This window comes from Macaca thibetana, chromosome 4 (assembly GCF_024542745.1).
Source record: "Macaca thibetana thibetana isolate TM-01 chromosome 4, ASM2454274v1, whole genome shotgun sequence".
Taxonomy (NCBI): Eukaryota; Metazoa; Chordata; class Mammalia; order Primates; family Cercopithecidae; genus Macaca; species Macaca thibetana.
The window spans coordinates 34,629,470-34,648,794 of NC_065581.1; the positions used below are offsets into that span (position 1 = coordinate 34,629,470).

Consider the following 19,325-nt stretch of genomic DNA (forward strand, 5'->3'; position numbering starts at 1 on the left):
GACGTTGTAAGCACAGCCTAGCCCTGCAGGAGCACTTGTTCTGCTCGAGAAGGAAAGATGAACAGCCGGGAATCAATGCTGAATACCAGAAGACGGCACTTAGCACGGGCAGCCAGCTCTGAAGGACTCCAGAGAAGAGAATATCCTTAAGGCCGGAGTCATCAGAAAGGGCTCTTAAGAGGGGCTGGGTGAGCGGACTTCAGCTGGGTGGTGGGAAGGTGTGCAGCCTCAGGAACCTCCATGCCCATGCCATCCTCTTCTCCCCTTCTACCTTTCTCTTCCCTCGCTGTCGCATCCCTCTACCCTCAGCATCTCCCACACCCCACCTCCACCCTCCCCAGAGACTGGGGACACATTTCAGGCCAGCCATGTTATTGGATTTTAAATGATGCGATGGCTTTTTAATTCTCGCCTTAATTGCCTTTCCATGCAGGGCACTGAGAATGGTTGATTACCAGGCAACTGGGCCCGGCGGTGACATTCCTTATCCAATGTCCCTTCAAGCTGCAGTCAAAGGGACATGCTCTCAGGGCCTCGAGAGTGAGGTTTTCTTAGGCCTAGAATCCATCTCCTCCCTAGCTTCCAGCCTGCAGGCACCTGGTGGCCTCTTGGGCCCGAGTGCGCTGTCCGTGGTGCTGATGGCCCTGGCCACCCTTCACGCGGCTTTGAAACCTGGAGGGCTGAATGATTTAAACAAATAGACTTGGACATATTTCCCTTTTCCCTAAGGGCAGCCAAACATCGCCTGCTGAGTCTCTGGAATGATTACCCCTCATTCAAGGGTACTCAGGAAAACAAGAGATTCAGGGAGCTGGAGAGAGGAGTGTGGGCGGGCTCAGCCTCCCGCTGGGAGGGGGCTTGCTATTAGCTCCCAAGGGAAGGGGCCGATGAAATGGCGAGTACAGCCCTCCCCTCAGCCACTGGCCTTGTCAGGTTGTTACAGGGGTCCAGTTTGTCCCCCCAGTGTTTTTCCAAAAAGCTCATGATGACAGGGCCAAGGACTCCTAAAAGACTCCCAGCCGGCTTAGTGTGTGGAGGCTCCCACAGAGGCCAGCTCCACACAGAACCACACGGACCAATGCTGCATGGGGAGGACATGGCTCGTTAGAGGACAAAACAGCCTGGGCATGGCGATAACCACACGGAGGGGTTTCCCTTCCCCCGCCCACCCCCAAGCTGTCATCCCTGAGGTCCCGCATGCCTTCTTCAGGCCTGGGCCCAGCTCAAGTACCAGGGAGGGGGCCCTGGCCTCCTCTTCCTCCCATTGCCCCCGCTCCATCTTGGTGCTGCCTCCCTGGTTGCTGTTCTCCTCTCCAAGTATCATTTGGTCTCCTTCACACCCCATCCCACAGCCTAGCACTGAGTGGCTACCCCCGATGGGCCCTCTTCACAGACCCCAGCCACCTTTCCCTTCCTCACTGCCCCTGTGTGCTTCACTCGGATCCCTCCTGTGTCCAGCAGGTCCAAGGTCATAAGGTGCTGACCAGGGCACTGAGCATCGGTGGGTGCCCAGGAAACAGGAATGCAGTTCTGTCCTCAAGGGCTAACTCATTCGGGGGTATGGAGGGCAGCAGGGCCACTTTCTCTCAGGAGGTGCAGCCCGAGGGGCCAGTCCTGGGGGGCCAAGGAGGCCAAACTCACTGAGGCCACCAGGAGGGAGCGCTCTCCTCCACGATAGGTAGGGCAGGGGACTTAAGTATAATTTGGGGATGGGAGGGGCTGAAGCAAGAGAGTTTTCCCTAAATCACACTGTACTGCTGGGTGGGGAGGGACTATGAGAGCCCAGGGGCCAGAGAGAGCCAAAGGGGAGCCACGGGGTATGAACTTTGGGGCCTCAGCCTGGTGCCACTGGAGGCCCCTTCCCCAGCTATGCCCCATCCCACCACCACCCACCTGCTGGCCCGGGTGTGACAGGCTCCACGGGCCATCCTGCTTTCATGTCGGCATCTCAATTCGCTGATTTAACATTTCCTCAGAAGGCAGGATTGGATTTTTCCCCCACTTGATTTCCTAGGGTTTGTCTCCTCATTGTTTTTCTTCTTAAAAGAACAAAGGCAAAGACAAGCACCTGTCTTTTATGCTCTCGGCTGAAATTCTGCAGCTGTTGGTGGTAAAGGAGGTTGGGGGAGGCAGGAGAGGATGTGTTTGGGAGATGGGACACAGAGAGGCAGGGTTTCCACAGCCAGTGAGGCAAGCCCTGCCTCTGGGAGAAGCCCCCCAACCACAGATCCCAGGCCTTGGGGGAAGGTGGCCGGCACCAGAGGACGCTCCCTTGAGGGGAGCAGCCAGAGCCCTAAGCTGCCCTGACAACACTGAGGGTTCACACACGCACTGGCCAAAGGCTGGATTAGGGTCACCCCACACAGCCAACTGCAGCAAGACCTGGCCCTCCCACCCTCCCTACTGCTCCCTCCAGCAGGGACAGTGGAACGAGCAAGAGGACTATGGGCAGCTAGGGCCATGGGCGCCACTCCTCTGCCAGGAGCAGCCCTGCCGGGAAACTGTACAGGCAGGAAAGAGTTTGGCTGTGTTCTAGAAACTGACATTCCACATGGTGTGGAGTAGGCCTAGCGGGGTGGTGGGGTGGGTGGATGAGCTGTGGGGAGGAGGAGGAGAAGCCATCCCACAAGACCCCAAGGGCCATGTGAGGACACTTACCATTCCCCGATCATCAGCAGCCACCCTTCCTCCCATCTGGGGGCAGAGGGAGAGAGCCAGAGGGGCTGGACTCATCCTTTCTCTCTCTCCCTTTCAGCTAGGATTTGCCACATAACCTGGCTTTTCCAAATCTACAGTCTCCTGTCATCACTTCTGAGCCCTCATTTCTTTTCATAAGATAGCCAGAAGCAGGGGGTGTTCCACAGGGGCCACACATCCTGATTGACCCTAGATAGTCTGAAGGGGGTGCCACTGAGGGACGTTAGACTCGGGGGAGAAGACATGGTGTGGGTTGGGGTACCATGTGGAAAGAAGATTGTGGGAGGAAATGAGAAGCAGGGACCCCAGTCGGGAAGTCGCAGGCCAGGGGAGGGAGGATGGTGATGACGGAAACCCAAGATTCAGAATATATACTTGGAAGCAGATTTGGTGATGAAAGAATCAAGGGTGATGTTTAGATTTCTGACTTGAGTGTGGTGTGGACGGCGGTGGTATTTACTGAGCTGGGGAAAACTGAGGAAGGAAGAGATATGTGTTAGGCCAGGTGGCATCAACAGTTCTGTGTTGAATATTTTAATGGTGAGAAGCTCTATCAGTGACGGTCCAAGCAGGAAAACAGAGCTTTGCCAGGCAGTTCAATCAGGGAATATAATATGCAAAAAAATTACAGAAGTGCTGGAGGAGCTGAGCAGGAGATGGGGAAAGAAAGGCCCGAAGATTGCTAATGGCAGGAATCTGCTCCACCCTAGGTCGGAGGAATAGGGACAGCCCAGGAACCAGGCTGCCCAGCGGGAGCTGGGACGCAGAGAAGGGGCTACCCAGGGCCCTTCCAGGCTGGAACTGGAACTGGAATTGTGGAGGGACAAACTCTGGAAGCCAATAAACAGCCACTAGCAGAGACACCCCAGATCAGAGGAGTGGGAAGAAATACCCGGGCTTCTCCTTTTCTCCCTCCTACCAGCCTCCAGCCAGTGGCTGCTATTGATCTAACCTGACAGGAAGCCAGCAGGCAGGGAGCCTGGGAAATGTAGTTTGCGGGGGCAGCCCACTGTGATCCATTGCAGAGCAGGGGAAGGGGGCAAGCACACAGGATCCTCACAGACGCCACCAAAAATCACTCTGAGTTTGACAAGTCTCCCTCCAGGAGTATCTGTATCATTTTTATTTTTATTTTTTATTTTCATTTTTGAGACAGAGTCCAGCTCTGTCAACCAGGCTGGAGTGCACTGGCATAATCTCAGCTCACTGCAACCTCCGGCTCCCGGGTTCAAGTGATTCTTCTGCCTCAGTCTCCTGAGCAGCTGGGACTACAGGTGTGTGCCACCACACCCAGCTAGTTTTTGTATTTTTAGTGAAGATGGGGTTTCACCATGTTGGCCAGGCTGGTTTTGAACTCCTGACCTCAGGTGATCTGCCTGCCTCAGCCTCCCAAAGTGCTGGGATTACAGGCATGAATCACCGTGCCTGGCCCAGGAGTATCTGTATTTCTAACAAGCCCTATTCAAAAGGATAAATCTATAATGAGGAGATTCAGGTACCAGGGACAGGTAAGTTTGGGTACCATGGGGTCGTGAGGGTCCCTCCTACTTTCTCTGCAGAATGTGATCTTTGTTCCATCCGGGTTGAGCTTGCCTTGGAAGTCAGAGCTGGACTTGTTCATATTCTAAGAAAGCCACCCCCAGATCTACCACTTCCATCCTCACCTTCCCAGGCTCTATCTTCAACATCCTTCTCCTTTTTTCTTTTTCTTTTTCTTTTTCTTTTTTTTTCTGCAGGGAATGGAAACAGGACTTGTCAGAAACCTGCCTCCAGGATAAAGAGAAGAAGGGGAATGTGATTAGCAGAGCTGTGAAGTGGTGATGACAGCAGCTGCTTACTATGGAAAAAGGAATCTTAATTATTGCTTGGACAGGCAGGAAGTAAAAAGTCAATCAGAGCCAAGGTGGAGGGCAGACACACATGTCAGGGCGGGCTGCCACCCTAAGAACTCCATGCCTTCTTGAGGTAGAGGAGCCTCTGAGAGGCAAGGAGATGGTGACCAAGGGAACGGGGCCAACCAGCCTCTCAGCCTGGGGGAAACTGGTTCTCCTGAGGAACTGTCAGGGCTGAGGCAGGAGAGCTGCATTCTTATTCCAGCCAGAAGAGCAGGGGCTTTGGGAGATGCTGGGCAATGCATCTGGCCTGAGGGGCCTCAGTTTTCTCATTGGTAGTGACCCAGATGTGTCCGACTTCCCCAGTCTATGGGGTCTGCGATTTTCAGCGAGATGATACTCTGAACCCCTCCCATTCCTGCCATGTGGCAAGTCCAGTCTTTTCCAGGTTTCCCTCCCAAGCAATTCTGGGGATCCGCAAGGAATTCTTGCACATCTCCCAAAATCCGTGGTGGCAGCTCTGCCAGCATCTCGCTCCCACTGACAGCTGTTCCTGGTCTCTGCCTGCCACCTCTTCACTGTGGGCATTTTCAGGTCAATTTCTTCCTCCTCAACCCCTTCCTTCCAAGCTGGGACATAGCCTAATTCCCTTAATTTGCAAAGTCTGGCAAAGACCAGGCTCTGGGGTTTAAACAAGCTTTACTTAGGGCTTAGCCAGTGTAAAGAAAAGTTGGCTGGCAGGTGCCCTGATCCTGCCTCCACAGGCACCTCTCCAACACTTCTCCCGCTGGGTGGCTCTCACCTTAGGTTGGACTGATACCAAGGGGCCACTTAGACCTTTAGTGAAAGTGCCTTTGGCCCTAACCCTGTGACCCAGGGTCCAGATCCCCAACCTCTGCTGAGCTGAGAGAGAGAGGCCACATTGCCTCCAAAATCGTGTGCTTCTCATCAAATCCACTCTTTCCAGTCCAGAAGAGTTTAGCTGCACTTTTACACAAAAAAATCTGCTACATTATTTTTCTCAGAACAGAAGAGCTATCTTTCCACAAGAATCAGAGAAGTGCTGACAGCTTTGATACAGAAGTTTGTTCCCATTTCTGGCCAGTGAGGTTGCAAAAATATTGGGGCTTGGCTTGGCTGGAGCCCCTTTTCATGTAGATCATGGGGTCAAGGTCTGCCTTGCTGGGGCTGGGTAAGCATTAAATAGACAATGGATGCCAAGAGCCTGGTGTGTCTGGTAGGTGCTCAATCCATGCTGAGGCGTTTTCCCATCTTGACTCGGTTACCTCAACTGTAATATTAATGTAACGAAGGGGGTAGGCCATGCTGGGGGCTTTGGAGGCCCCTCCCAACTCTCTTAGCACCAGACACAGGGAGGAAGGAGTTTTCTGGGTGATGACAAAGGGCTTGGGGGTGGGACCAGACCAAGCATTGTGCACGTGGGGTCTCCTGGAGGCTGGCTTCATGGACCCTGAAATGTGTTGAAGCTGGATTCAGGTCCAGGCACTCTGAATCCCTGCTGTGCTGTGTGCCTCTTGGGCAAAGCACAACCTCTCTGTGTTTCACTTTCATCTACTGATGACTGGGCATGTTTGTCTCATCCAATCCCTCACTTCCTGGGTGAGCTGAGAATTGAATGAGACATGGATGTGAAAATCTTTCTTCAACTTAAATGTCATCTCCACCAAGGATGGGACCACCTGACTGATGCAGGTTTGAGTTGCCAACACCTGGAGGTGAAGGAGAGCCAGGCCTGGGATTATGTGAACCCAGGGGTTGCAGGACCTAACCCACGTGTGGAGGGTTTGGAGAAGACGCCTGCACCCATACATACCTACACATGCGTGATGCTGTTCGCGTCATTGCACCCCTGCCGGCCTCACTGTTAGTGGAGTGACTGCCTACCCCTGCACCTGGGACACAGTGGTGCTTACTAAGAGCTTGCACAATAAATGGATTTGTGTGTGAGAAGCTCTGACTTAAAAAGGAAGAAAATGATCAAAGGGGTAGAGAAAATCAATAAGGAAGGAAATATCTCAGCAAGGAAGGCACATCTCCAGGTAGAAATACGGTCTGCTGTTTGTTCAGCTGTAAGCAGTTGCTAAGAGCTTTCCATGGGGGGATATGGAGATGGACTAGGTACTGTCCCTGCCCTTCAGGGGCTCACAGCTACATCGAAGGGGAAGCAAATGATTCAACCTCAGTAAAGGGTGGGCCAGGCAAAGTCCAGAGGACACAGAGGATAAAGGTACGTGGGCTTTTTGTGGTAGATGGGCTCCAGGAGGACTCCCTAGAGGAGGTGGCATTTAGATGCAGAGCAGAGAGGAGGGTGCTTAGGCACAGCTTTTCACAGGACCTGATGGAGTGGCACAGAGGTCAGGCAGGCAAGACCCTTCAGCAGAATAGTTGGGGCTGTGGGCTCTATTCTGGATACCTAGAGGAGGAAGCTGACTGCCCCCACCCCCGTGCTGGACCTGGACCCTGTCCCTGTGTGTCCGCTCCTGCTGGGGGTGGGATGCCCACTGCTTTTCACTACGCTCTGAGCTGAGGCCTTCGATCTACACCTGTGTTGCAGCATCAGAGTGCAACTCAATTTGACTGAACACGTGTTTATGGTACAGCCACTGTGGAGACCACAGCAGCAGCCCTGACTCGCTTCTCCGCTGGGGGTTTGGAAGGGAAGAGGATTCTGACTCGGTTTCTGGCCCAAGATTGTTCTTACCCGCCACGATGGGGAGGAGGTTGGGTGAGGAATAAAAGGCAGGCACAGTTATGACCAAACAAGAGGGACACACAGGCCAGTGGATCCCACCTTTTCAAGCGTGAAGATCCATGGTTGACAAAAAAGTCTCAACTGCTTTGAACACTGACTGGATGTGGAAGAATTACCATTAAGCTTTTTTCTTTAAGTGCGATAATGGTGTTTTGATTCTGTTTAAAAAGAAAGTCTTTATCTTTTAGTGATCTATAGTAAAAGATTGAAATAGGAAATGATACGGTGTCCGGGGTTTGCTTCAAAATAACTAGGCAGGGGACGTGGCTGGGATGTAGATGCAATGAGGCCGGCCAGGAGCTGAGGGCTGCTGATGCTAGGGAAGGGGTATCTGGGGCTCCCCAAGTCTCTCTGCTTGTATGTGTGCATGTGTGTGTTTAAATTCTCCAGAATAAAAAAGTTAAAAAGAAAACCAAAAAAGAATAAAACCCAGCATCACTTTGAAAATAAAAACTTTCAACTGAGCTTTCAGTACCAGTCACTGTGTAGGAAATTCACAATGACAAAAATCCATTACGGGTTCAGCAACGTTTTGGATGCATTTGTGTTTTATTAATCACAAGAGCATCTTTAGACATCTGAAAAATGGCAGTGCAAGTGTGTGGGACAGTACGTTCAGGCTGCAGGCCGCGTTCAGCTGGTGTGCGATGTAGGAGACATTTGACGGTTCTCGAGCCAGCTGGGGCTGGGTGTGCTGGCTGAGAACACCCCTTGGGGAATGAACAGCAGTGGCCTCAGGCTCCCCAGGAGGGGGACGGTGGGGTGACAGGGATCGTGGGCCAGTTCCTGCCGCAGACCTGCCACATCTGGTTGCTGTGCATGGTGGGGAATGGCTTCATTGACACTTTGTAACCCCATTCCACCTGCTGTGCCTCATTAGGCAGGTGACACATATTCTTCAGGCTCGAGGGAGATCCAGGGATGTGGAGGAAGATGGCTCTCCCAGGTCCCTGCCCCTGCCAGAGTGGAGCTCTGGGCACTTCCGGGGTTGAAATTTGGGGTCGGCCCAGTTTTTCCCTGCCCATCCCCACTCCTCCCTGTGGGCAGGTGCTGGCGCTTTCTCCGCTTCCCAGACTCCCCTTTGTTTTTTCTGGCTTCTTCTCCTGTCATTGCAGTCCCAAGGCAGGGCTCAAGAGGCCAAATGGGAGAATGGAGGGAGATGTTCCTCATCCCACATTTTGTGTTCTCATTTGTGTCCTTGCAGGGAAGTCACTGAAACAACCTGAGGACTTCCCTGGGAGATTTACAAAGAGGACACAGGGGAGGGCAATGCTCAACCCAGAGGAATAACAACCATGGAGGAGGAGGGAGGGGCAGGGAAGCAGGGGAACGGAGGGAGGTGTGAGAGAGACGGGAGGAAAAGAAAAGAAAGGATGGAGTGTGTGGAGGGAGGGAGAATTGGTACAGAGCAAGGCAAGAAACAGAGGAACTGGAGTTTCCTGCTGTCACCCAGGCCCTGAGTGGGCTTGGTCCTGACCCGGGGAGACTCCAGTTGCCGGGGCATCTGTGTCCTCTTCTGCTGCAGCATGCTGCCATCCATTTGCATCTCAGTGGATCAGACTAGGTCCCTGTCACTGCTGCGACTTCCACTGTGACACAGCAGTGGCTGCCTACCACCAAGGAGCGGTCTACAGGCACCTGGGCTGGCCAACCAGAGCCTCTTTTCTCTCCGCTTTCCCTCCCTTCCCCATGTGGCGGGCAGCTTATGGCTGGCACTCTGGAAGGAGGGTTTAGCGAACCCCACCACCCACCCCCAGGCCAGATGGGAGGCAGCTGGAAGTGGGAGCAGGAAGGCATTTGTCTGAGGCTGTGAGACTATGGTGCTGCTAACCTCCTGACCCCCACCCCAGGCTGGAGCTGAAGGAGTTTCTAGGAGTGGGTGCACCAGGCGTGCAGGGCTTCTCAGACTCAGTGCCCACGGAAGTCTACATGGGGCTCCAAGTCAGCATTTCTGGGCCAGTCCTCTGTGTCCCATACAGGTTGGGAGATTTTGCCACATGGAGGTCTGCCCAGCCTGGCTACCTCCCCAGGAGAAAGAGGCCTGAATTTGGGGTCCTGCAGGACCACTAACTGGCTGTGTGACCTGAGGTGAGTTGCTGCCTGCTGTGGTTTGAATATGTCCCCCACAGGTCATGTGTTGGAAACTTAATCCCTGATGCAGCAGTGTTGAAAGGCGGGACCTTTAAGAGATGCTGAGGCCATGAAGGCTCCACCCTCGCGAATGGATTAATGTAATTATCGAAGGAGTGGGTTAGTTATTTCGGGAGTGGGCTTGTTAGAAAGGCCGGTTCAGCCCTCTCTTACCCTTGCTCTCTTGTGCCCTCTTGCCCTTCCATCTTTGGCCATGGGATGACACAGCATGGAGGTCCTCACCAGATGCTGGCACCTTGATATTGGACTTCTTGCCCTCTAGAACAGTGAACCATATAAACTTTTATTGTTTATCAATTACCCTGTCTGTGGTATTCTGTTATAGCAACACACAACGAACTAAGATACTGCTCTCCCTGGGCTCATTTCCCCTTCTGCTGAGAGGCCACACACTCCCTACCAGAGCTACTCTTGGGACCCCAGGCTAGAGGGGTGAGGAGGAGGGAGTTGGAGCCCCTTTCCAGAGGTGCTGGGCTGCACTGGGGCTCCTCCCCCAAGAGGGCTGGAGAGGAAGAGATGGACTTTGAGGGCCTGCCTGTTCCTGTGCTCCTGCATGGCTTCTGCTTTTCCTTCTGTCTATCCAAATCCAGCTGTCTTCTCTAGGAGGTCCTCCTGGATTGCACCAGCCCTTTCTGCCCTCCTTTCCTCTGACTACCAGGCTGAGTCCCCAGTCCCGTGCTGGGAACAAGAGGGTGCAGGTATCAAGGCTGAGGCCTTAGTTATACATATTTTGCAAAGAATCCTCTAGAGCGGGTCTCTGGCAGAATCTCAGTGCTGCCCCCCTCATCCCCAGATTCGTCACCTAATTGGATCAGGTGCCTGGACATGGACAAACCAACTGTGGCTGGGGAAATAGGGCAGGTCCACATGATACAGGTCCTGGAGCTGGCACATCCCTGTGGCTGAGCTGGGAACTTCAGGGCATATCAACCCCTCCCTCTCCCTCCTCTTCCCTCAGGCCAGGAGTCAACAATATCTGTCCCCAGTGCTGCTGCTCTACTGTCCCCAACCCGGGACCCCATCATCCCTCTCCAGGATGTCCGCACCTGCTTTCTCCCCGGTCTCCAGCCTCTCTTCTCCTCCTCCTGCCAGCCCATTCACCCTCAGCCTTGCTTCTGAATGCCTGACGGCTCCTCTTTCTGCTTCAGGACTTTGAGAGCTTTCTGTGAAGTCACAGCCACTTACGGACTTTCAGCACCCGCCTGCCACCTGCTTTTTCTGGCCCACCTCCAGTGTCTTCCAACCCCCATATCTGAGGCCACCCAGCACCCCAGGCTTTTGGTCCAGTTCCTTAAAAATGCAGATCCTGCCTTCTCTAGGCCATGTTCATGCTGTTCTCCTTGGCTGGGGTCCTTCAAGTCTGAGTGAAAATGCTACCTTTCCTCTGGCTGCTTTTCCTGACTCTTCAGGTGGAATGAATTGCCACCTGTGTCTCCATTGTATCTGTAAACACCTCTAGCATGGTTCCTCCTCCTTTCTATTAATGCTGTTTTATCTGTCTCACTCCCCCTCACGGCTCTGTGTCTACACAATGGGGACTGCCTCTTATTCATTTAAAATTTTGGCCTGCACACAGTAGGCACATAATAAATGCTTGTTAGGTTGAATAGATAATTGCCATTCACACCATGCATGAATTGTTCGTTTTCTTTTAAAACTTTGAAAATAAGTTTTAATAAGAAATAATCTCTACAGGTCTTTAAATGTTCATAACAATGCCTAAGCGGATAAATAAAAAGCAAAGGCCCCTCACACAGCCTAATTCCCAGTCCAGTTCCCCAATGTGAGCCTAGGAAGAGCTGGGGGTGTTTTCTCTAAGCCAGTGGTTCTCAAAGCTGGTCCTCCTCCCGGCAGCATGAGCGTGTGTCAGGAATGCAGATTCCTACTCAACCCCATGCTCGGGGCCCAGGAGGCAGTGCTCTCACAAGGCTCCAGGTGAGAGCGCTGGCCCAGCTGGTCTGGTTTCCAGCCTGAGAACCAGCTCTATTTGTGCAGAGCCTCCTGGGCCTGGGGCCTTCCCCAGAGCCCCAGCCCCAGTTTTGGATCAAAACTCCAAAGTCAGCCCCTTTCCTGGTCTTTTGCCTCTCTCAGCCTCAGTGGGTGGCAGAGAGAGCCAGTGTGGGAATGGCCAGTGCCCTGGCCTGGCGCCGGGGGTGGCTCTGGCCGGGCCACTGACTTGCTGAGTGGTGACACTGTGGGAGTCACTGTACTTCTCTCCTCTCAAAAAGGCAGGGTGTTCTCTGAATGTTTTCCAAAAGAGATGTGAGCAAAAAATATTTGTTCTTGGAGCTCTCTGAGGGCTTATGCTCTGGATAAAGAGAATTCTATGGAGAGAGGCTACCAGTTTCCAGATTTTCTAGGAAAAGGGGCGAGACCTCAGAGTGGTATGAAAGACCTCCCTTCTCCCCCGCGCTTTCCAGTGCAGAACAAATCACCTCTCCTCGGTTGCTGCGTGTGTATAGATCAAGGCAAGAAAAAATTCTACTGCATAATTCACTCTGTAAAGAGCTGGGTGTAACAAACATTTACTAAGCACCTACTCTGTGCTGGGCACCGTTCCGGATGCTGGGGATACAGCAGAGAAGAAAACACACAAAAACAGTCACCCTGATGGAGTTTACATTCTAGTCAGGAGAAATAGACAATAAACCAAAAAAGAGCTCAAATGTGTAGAGCCAGGGGGGCTAAGGGTGGTGAAGGGGAATGAGGCAGCGGCTCTCCGTGCTTAGGGCCAGGAGGCTGGGTGCGGAAGCGCTGAGTCGTGAGGCTCCTCCTGTGAAACAGGAAGAGGGAGTTGCCAAAGGCTCTTCACAGGAGCCAGGACAAGGGCCGCTCTGCCCTTAAGGAACTCCCAGTGTGTTTGGAGAAAGAAGCCTGGCCAACCACAGGGCGCGGTGGGTTTCTTGAAGGACAGGATGTCGTTTCTGAGCTGGCTTTGGGCAGCGCAGGGAAGGTGGGAGACCTAGGCTGGAAGGCTCAGAGTAGGCTCTGGAGAGGAGGTGGCATCTGTGCCGGGCCTTGAGAAATGAGTAAAGTCACAACTGCTCGGGAGGGGTGGGCACTCCATGTCAAGGTACAGTGTGCGCCAAGGGTGGCAGGGGCTGCTGCTCCTTGGAGGAGGGCATGGGCCACCCCAGCCCCTGGGCTGAGCTCCGCAGGCCCTGCCGGCTTTGGGCCCTTATGAATTACACCTTGTGTAACACTGCACGCTCACTGCCACAGCGCCTTGTAAAGGCCCGTGATGACAGCCTCTACCCTTGGCAGCCTATTGACATAATTCCTCTGTTTCCTACAAGGACCCCTGTCCCCCTCCCACTGCCACCAGCCTCTCCTCTCTGTCCCCTCCTAGTCTTAGACAACAAAGAACTGTTTCGGACAAAAATCAAAAGAGAACGATTTCACTGGGGGTGTGGGTTATAGGAAGGCACAGAGAGCCATTTCTCTTTTCTTCAAGGAGGCCCAAGGTCAACTCCGGTCTCAGGAAGCCCCTGAATGGGTGGGAAAAGCCAGTACAAATGAGTGGGTCTGGTGGTCCAGAAAGGGGTGGAGAAGCTCCTGTGCCTCAGTGTCCCTTCTCGGGGCTGTGTTGTAGAGCTGGGTGGAACCAGGGCCAGGCTTGCCAGAGAGATGCCCAGTGGTGAGTGTTTTACCTCCACTCTGCAACTCATTGCAGGACTGCAGGCATGTCTGGGCCGCAGGGACCCCTGGTTAAATATGGCCCCGTGGAGGAAGGCTTGCAGGTGCTGAGCCTGCTGAAGGCGGCCGGCCATTGTGTACCATCCTGATGGGCTTTACACTCCCAGTGGAGACATTTTTGCCGCAATTGCCCAAAATAAATAAATAAATAAATAAATAAATAAATAAATAAATAAATAATAATAATGTGGTGGCACCTCCTCCAGTCATTTTTCTACTTATTCCCCATAAATGAAAAGGCAGGATGTTTCCCAGAAGGGTTGCAGCTAGAATCTCATTTCTCCCTGGCACCTGAGAGCCTGGGACGAAGGGAGAGCACTGCATCCCCCTCGGGCCCACCCTCCCTGCCCACCTCCTCCATGACACCCAGGCTGTCCCGGTCCCCAGCCCCAGACTCTTCCTCACTTTCTCCTTCTCCCACCATCCCACAGTTATGACTCTGGCTGAGTGCCCTTCTCTTCAAGGTTCCCTGACTGCCTCTTTTCGCCCTGCCCCCTCTTCCCCTGCCTTCTCTTTCTGCCCCTCCTCCCTTCACCTCTCCTTTTCAGTGCTCCCCCCCAGGTCACCTGCACAATATTCTTCCCCATCCCTCTACTCCCCTTTCTCCCGACCCATCCTTCTCTCCCGCTTTCCAGGCTTCTTTCCATTTTGCAGATGAGCAAAGAGACCCAGAGAGACAAAGGAACTTGCCCAAGGTCACAGAGCCCATCCACCTGTGTGTTCTCGCTCCAGAGCCCAGCTGGTATGGTGGCATTGTAGGTGCTTGGCGTGCCACAGCTGCTGTCCATCTCATCTGTGAGATGAGGGGCTGGACAATGGTCCCTCTAGCCAGGCTGGCTGTGTTGCAGTCTCCTGGGGTGTCCACCTGGGAAGCCGCAGGTCTGGCTAGACCAGCCCCTTGCCCTGTGGCCCAGAAGCGTTGGCATCACCTGGGGACTGGGTGGAAACACAGAACCTTTGATTCAGCTTCAGTATTTTAAGGACACACCCCAGGACATTCATGGGCACATGAGAGTTTGTGCTAGAGTCTTTTCTTCAGGGTGGGGAGTCCATATTCTGTTATTCTTGCCTGCAGGAGGGAGACATACACCTTTCAGCCATCTCAGGTGTGTGTGCAGGGTGATGGGCCAGGCTGGGTGGAGCCGTGTGCTCATAGCCATGGGCAGCAGCCCCTCTCCGGGCCCTCTTCTGCGTCAGGAAAAGCATGTCAGAGGCCCCCACCCAGGCTGCCTGGCTCAGAGTGGGGCCACAGTGGACAGGTGATCAGCTGATTGCCTCTGGGTCTCCTGATCCCTGGCCATGCCCTGAGAGATAAAGGCTTGGAAACCAGAACCTGGCATTCACGGGCAGGGCCTGTCCACCTTTTTCCTGAGTGTGGGTAGGACACATGGGTGGCTCTGGCCCAGAGGCAGAGGCAGGATGCCGAGGGGAAGGGCTGCAGGCCAGGCCCCTGCTCTGTGGTGCCTCCCAGCCAGCCACCCCAGCCCTGTCTCAGGCCTCCCGCCCGAGGTTCTAAGAGTAGCTCCTGGGAGGAGGGGTCATTCGTCTCTTGGACCCCATAAGGAAGCTGCTCCCCGCCCTGTTGCTAGTGTCCCAGGGCTGGAAGGGACAACTGTCTTCCCATTCAGACCCTTTATTTGACAGGAAGAAATAAGACCTGTGAGGGAGGGGGCTTGGACAAGGCCCACAGCTCGGCCTCTGGAGGGTAAGGTGAGCGAGAAGCAGTTGCCTCACTAGTGGCATACACCAGGACGTAAGTGGCTCAGGCCAAGAATCCTGGAGTCACCCTCGCCTCACCTCTTTCACACTGTGTGGCAGAGTAATGATGGCCATAAGTTCTTTGTTCTCCCCGCTGAGAGATGGTGGGGTCTAATTCCTCTCCCGTTGATCGGGGCTAGCCCTGGTGACTCACTTGACCAATAGAAGGCAGTAGGAAGTGATGTTCTGGGATTTCCGAGGCTAGATGGTAAGAAGCCCTGCAGGTTTTGCCTTGGATTCCTGAGATGCTTGCCCTTGGAACCAAGGAGCCCTGGGAGAGGCCCACATGAGGAGGGGCTGAGACCTCGGGTAGATGGGCCAGGCCAAGCCCTAGTTGCAGCCATCAGCCTGCACCCACCAGCCATGTGAGACTCACCCTGCAAGTGGCTCCGCAGCTTCCCAGGCCATCCTGCTGACATCATGTGGTGTAGAGAGGAGCCTTCCTCACTGAGTCCTGCCCACATTTTGCAGATTCATAAGCAAAATAAATGCCTATGGTCGTTTTAAGCCACCAAGGATCGGGGGTGGTTTGTTGTATAGTAATAGATAACTGGAACACATCCCGAATCCAATCTGTCAGCAAATCTCATCAGCTATGCCGTCTAAATATATCCACAATCCAGCCACTGTCATCTTCTGCTTGGAGATTACAATGGCTTTCTAACAGCGTCCCTGCTGCCTGCCCTTTGCCCCTGCTGTCTGTTATCCTGTTAAAACCGAAGTCAGGTCACCCCTTTCTGCTCAAACCCTCTGTAGACTTCCCTTACATTCAGAGTGGAAGCCAAAGTCCTTTCCATGGCCCAGAAAGCCCTGTGGGGTTGGATGCCACTTCCTTCCCCGCACCTATCTCCCTCTCGCTCACTGTCTCCTTCCACTCCAGCCCTGATCTTCTTGTTAGTCTGGGACCATCCGAGTCCCACCCTGGCGGGGCCTTTGCACCACTGCTTGGTGTGCTGAGCGGAAGGAAGCTTCCCGTAGATGCCCCCAAGGCTCCCGCCCTCATTTCACTTACGTCTGTCGTCACATCTGTGCAGAGGAATTTCCCTGCCCACGTGATAGAAAGCGGTATTCCTGTTCATTCCAACCTCCTCATTCTGTTATATTTTTCTTTGTGGCGCTTAGCACCAATGTCATTCTGTGTTTATTTTGTTTAATGTATTTCTCCCCTCACTAGAACGTAGACTCCTTCAGAGGAGTCTGTTTTGCCTGTTTGCTTCACTACTCAGCAGGTGTTTATGGGGCGGAGGAATGAATGAAGTTGGCTTGGGTTGGCCAGGCGTCCTGCAGGGCTTGGGCTCCAGGGCCCTGCTCTCCTGGCCTTCTCCTGCAAACCAGGCTTCCCAGAGCGCCTTGCTTCCGCTCAGGTTGGAGGGGGTGAGGAGGGAGCATCGTGTCTTGCACAGTGGGGCTCTCAACCTACACTGCCAAGCAGGTCCTTCAGCCTCCTCTCTGCCTGGAGTCTCCCTCTGGAGATGCTGGCTCCCACCTGCTCCCACCACTGACCCTGTGGCCAAAGTAGCTTTCTCCTGTCTCTGCTGCTTGTTGAAAGAGGCATGGATCTCAGTATCATCCTCCTGCCACCTGCCCCACAGGAGTCTGCTGAGATGGCCATCTGGGAGCTCACCAAGCCTCTAGGGCAGCGATGAGAGCCAGCAGCTGAGTGCAGTGTCGGGGGCTCCCTGCTGCTTGTGCCAGACGAGGTCCATAACGTGCTTCTCCTCCACTCAGCTCAGCATCCGGAACTCTCCCATCTTGCCTCTCCTCCAGGGCAGCATTTTCTTTCTAAATTCCCAGGCTTTTTACATTTGGCTGCCCCATGGGGCTAATTCTCTCAGCTCAAGATGGTGCCCATTAACACTTCAACAGGCCTCACCTGGAGCCGCAGCCCCAAGCCCTCTTCCCTGGAACATCTACACCCACGTTCACATCGCTGTCATCGCCCCAGCTGCTGAGGCTGGACTAGCTTCAGCTACTTTTATTTAGGCTTCAGAAGGAGGACCTTGGCCGCCAGCAGCTGAGGTCTGCAGGGCACTAGAGGTAAACTTCTGCCCTGAGTCTCCAAAAATAATTTTCTGTTTGGCTCCAAAACATGGTTCTGCTCTTCATCTGCCTGCAGGAGGCCTTGGGAGGGCCCAGATCCGGAAGCTGCCCAGTGAAAGCCTGATGCAGGGAATGCTGAAAGCAGCCCAGCCTCTGGTCCCCTCCCTTCCCCTCCCTCACTCCCTGGGTGCTGAAAGTAGCCCAGCTTCTTGTCCCTTCCCCTCCCCTCCCCTCCCCTCCTTCATCTCCCCAGGTGCTGAAAGCAGCCCAGCCTCTAGTCCCATCTCTCCCCTCCCTCACCTCCCTGGGTGCTGAAAGCAGCCCAGCCTCTAGTCCCTCCCCTCCCTGACCTCCCTGGGTGCTGAAAGCAGCCCAGCCTCCGGTCTCCTCCCCTCCCCTCCCTGACCTCCCTGGGTGCTGAAAGCAGCCCAGCCTCCGGTCTCCTTCCCTCGCCTCCCTCATCTCCCTGGGTGGAGAGGTTGGCATTGCCTCCCAGGTGGATGCAAAGTACCAGTCTCATCAAATCTAGGATACCAGTGATTTTTAAAGGAACCATTATTTTACCATGAAGGGGGAAAATGCTGCTGATTAAACTAGGTTATGCCACCAACTGTTAGACAGATTTCAATTTCAGGGATATTAAAGTGTGAAACAAATGTGTTCCTTAGGACAGATGAAATATAGTCTAGGGGGAACAGCCCCTTGGTCTCAAAGTCGGCACTCTCTAGCTCACACTTTCCCTGGAGAAGAAGAAATGAAGTGTGCTTCAAATCCAAAGGATTTCAGCTCCCACTCCTGCCAGCGCTGTGTGTGTGAGAGTAAACAGGGGTGGTGGGGACATCAACCGAGGACTGAGGTAAGAGGGGATCCTGTCATTCTGCCACCCACAGAGCCTGCTGAATGATAGTCACAAGCCCACACCGCTGTCTTGTCAGCCCAGAGCAAATCAGACTCAGCCGCTGTCCCACTGCTCTGAGTCACGAAGGACTGCAGTCAGAGGGGGTGTCCTTATCGCTTCGCCCATGACTCAGCACCCCTGTGTTCAGAGGTGACTTTGGGCCTCAGGAGAGGCGAGAGAGAGGGTGCTGGAGGGAGCCTCACCCTCTGGCTTCCTGTGAGGGAATCTGAAACCTGCAATATGGAGCCGTCCACACCAGCTTAAGGCGATAGTTTGAAGCGGGAAGGACAGACAGGGGAGCAGGGCTCAGAAAGACTCAAGAGAGGGGACTTCAACTGCAGCAGAAGGGACGTGAGTGAGGCCTACAGCAGGAGGGGGTCAGGCGCCTCATCCTTTGGAGACTATAGTGGCCACCTAGGTGCTGCCCACATACTTCCCTTCAGGACCCCAGTGCCCATTCTCCAGCCATGGGGGATGTGGACAGCTGACTGCACCAAGCTGAGCTCCTCTTCCTTGTGGTTACCCTTGGCCTCTTCCTTTGAGGTTGCAGCGTTTTCTGGGGACAGCCAGCATCCAGCTGCTGGTAAATGCACCAGTGTGAAGGCAGATCCCCTTGCCCCATGTGGGACAGGCTGTAGGGCCTCCTCCCCTCCTCTGTCCTCCCTGGGGTGGCTGAGGCCTCTGCTGTGACCACAGAGCAGCCCAGTCCCTCTGTCTGCCCAGTCCTGCTTGCGTCACTCCTCACAGGTGTTCTTCTCAGAAAACTTCCTGCATGTAATCTTCCTCTGAATTGTCTTCGAAAGAACCTGACCTGTCAGAGACCTTGAGAGGAAAGGAGGGAGGCAGCAAGTGGCTGAAAGGGAAGGAACATCCTGCTCCGAGGCTGGGCAGTGGCCCAGACAAGCCCCGGAGACCTCTCCCTAGCCTGTGGGTAGCTCTACGAAGTTCCCCGAGGAGTGTCCTCCTGGCCAGCCCCAGCTCTCTGCCCGCCCACAGAGCCAGGGAGAAGGCAGCAGGTACACCAGGGGGCAGGACCATGGCAGGGGCAGGGATGCCGACAGAGCCCAGGCAGGGGGCTCAGAAACTTTTAACAGGCAGTACAGCTGCTGGGGGCCCCAAGCATGGCTGGGGGCAGTGCAGGACCCCATACCTATGAGCAGAGCAGAGCAGAGCAGACAGAGCATATTTGGACTTCATTCAAAGCCTGGTCCTGGCCAGCGTGTAGGTCTGTCTATGACTGCATGTACAGGTGTATGTGCATAAATGCATGTGTGTATGTGCATGTGTGTGCATGCATGATGGTAAGAGAACACCCATGTGTCCTTATGCCTGGTATGTCAGCTTGTGTTTCTGAGTGCATGGTTTTGTACGTACGCATAGGTGTAAGTGTGTGCACACAGGCCTGTATGTTTGTGTGTGCCTGTGTGTGGGTACAGGCAACTCATAGTGGAAATGTACCCTGTGTCTTTGCTCCCTCACC

The 19,325-nt window shown here is 54.0% G+C and overlaps 1 protein-coding gene across 34 annotated transcripts in view; it reads right to left on the reverse strand.

Annotated features, from left to right (window-relative positions):
* The window catches only part of LOC126952767 (ubiquinol-cytochrome-c reductase complex assembly factor 2), a 317,841-nt gene that overhangs the window by 112,060 nt on the left and 186,456 nt on the right, over positions 1-19,325 (reverse strand). The window contains exon 1 of one of the 34 annotated variants that reach the window (XM_050787746.1): positions 10,697-10,700. The exons of 31 other annotated variants lie outside the window; for them this stretch is intronic. The gene's annotated coding sequence lies outside the window, so the exon portion shown is untranslated. Of the gene's footprint in view, positions 1-1,158; positions 1,163-6,989; positions 6,994-10,696; positions 10,701-19,325 lie in introns of those variants that run through there. 2 more of the 34 variants (XM_050787754.1, XM_050787745.1) reach the window with 2 other exon arrangements.